The 1677-nt window shown below is 36.4% G+C and overlaps 1 protein-coding gene across 1 annotated transcript in view; it reads right to left on the bottom strand.

The window, feature by feature from the left end:
• MIB1 (MIB E3 ubiquitin protein ligase 1) overlaps positions 1–1677 on the bottom strand; it is a 117930-nt gene that overhangs the window by 26335 nt on the left and 89918 nt on the right. The window lies entirely within an intron of this gene.

Genomic DNA, 1677 nt, shown 5'->3' on the forward strand with positions numbered 1-1677 from the left:
TTTTTTTTGGCCGTGCCGCGTGGCTTATGGGATCTTAGCTCCCCAACCAGCAACCGATCAGCGATGGCCCATGGCAGTGAAAGTGCTGAGTCCTAACCAATGGACCACCAGTGAATTCCCTCAGCTTCTTTTCTTATCATGTCTGTTCTCATATAAATGCAGAAAGTGAGGGATCTCCTTTTAAGTTTGCTGAACTTTTTTCCATCATTTAGATTTTCCAAAGTAGTATTCATTGTATGGATATACCATAATTTGTTTATTCAGACACTAGTTGATGAACATTTGGTTTGCTTTCAGTTTAGGGCTATTACAAATAATGCTGCTACAAGTATTTAGTAGAAGTATTTCGTGGAAATGTGCCCTCATTTCTCTTGGATACATATCTAGACGTGAGACTGCTGGGATGAATATATGTTTAACTTTATAAGAAACTGCTAAACTGTTTTTCAACATGGCTACCCTGAAAAACACCAGCAACGTTTGTGAATTCTAACTGCTCCACATCCTAATCAACACCTGGTTTTGTTGGCATTTTTAATTTTAGTCATTGTAGTTGGTGATTAGTAGTGTTGGTGTAATTTCTGTTTTCCTAATGACCAATGGTAATTTAAGCAAGGTCACAAGATACATGGTAAATGTTTTAAAAATTGCAACTCTATATATTAGCAATACATAACTGGAAATTGAAATTTTAAAACAATACAATTTACCAATAGGATCAAAAAAATTACTTAAAGATAAACCTAATAAGTGCAAGAGCAATCAAACTCCCCCAACGACTTTTAATAGAAACCAATAACCTGATTCTAAAATGTACTGGGAAATTCCAAAGATCTAGAACATTAAAGTAGTTCTTAGAAAGAAAAACAAATTTAGAGGACTCACTCTAACTGATTTCAAGACTTACTATAATATAGCAACAATAACCAAGACAGTGTGGTACTGGCTTAAGGTCAGTCATTTGGATTTTGGATGAAAAGGAATTTATCATAATTAACAATACTTCTAAGAAATTTAATTTTAATAATAAAGGCTTACAATGGCAGGAGAAAGGTTTGTTTAACTTTTGAACTATTTTTTTACCTAAACTTCTGTAGTTCATGGAATGTCTATCTTATGATCTATGACCTAATTACACATAATGTACTATCTACCAAATTTTTCTGCCATTTCATCTTCTTAACTAGACTGTAAGTTCCTTGAAGTCAGGGATCACAGATAATTCTTTGGGAACTTTAGTGCTTAGCTATGGCATATGCTTGACTGAAGCATTTTAAAATTTTGCTGAATACACCAAAATATCATAAAATTGCAATAAATGGGTTTCCCCCAAAATCCAATCTCATAAAAATGTAGAGCATCTTATTCCTGAGATGAATGAAATGACCAAGGTGAGCCTATGCTGCTATCCAAGGGGTCCAGCAGTAGTCATGAACTGCATCCCTAGATCCTAGCTGCAGCCTGGTGTTACCTGGTGGCAACTGCCCACACCAGCTTAGATATCAACATGATGGTTCTTGGTGCTACAGCACAGTGATACTTCCACAATAGTGGCAGTGATTCTGGAAAATCCCTTTTCATTGATGCCTATTTTGTTGGACCAAACCAGGAAGACTATGCAGAGAGAATACTGGAGACTGAAGGATTCCCCCTCCCCCCACCCCCTTCTCCCCACAC

The sequence above is a fragment of the Neophocaena asiaeorientalis genome, unplaced genomic scaffold (assembly GCF_003031525.2).
Source record: "Neophocaena asiaeorientalis asiaeorientalis breed wild unplaced genomic scaffold, Neophocaena_asiaeorientalis_V1.1 scaffold142, whole genome shotgun sequence".
NCBI classification, from domain to species: Eukaryota; Metazoa; Chordata; class Mammalia; order Artiodactyla; family Phocoenidae; genus Neophocaena; species Neophocaena asiaeorientalis.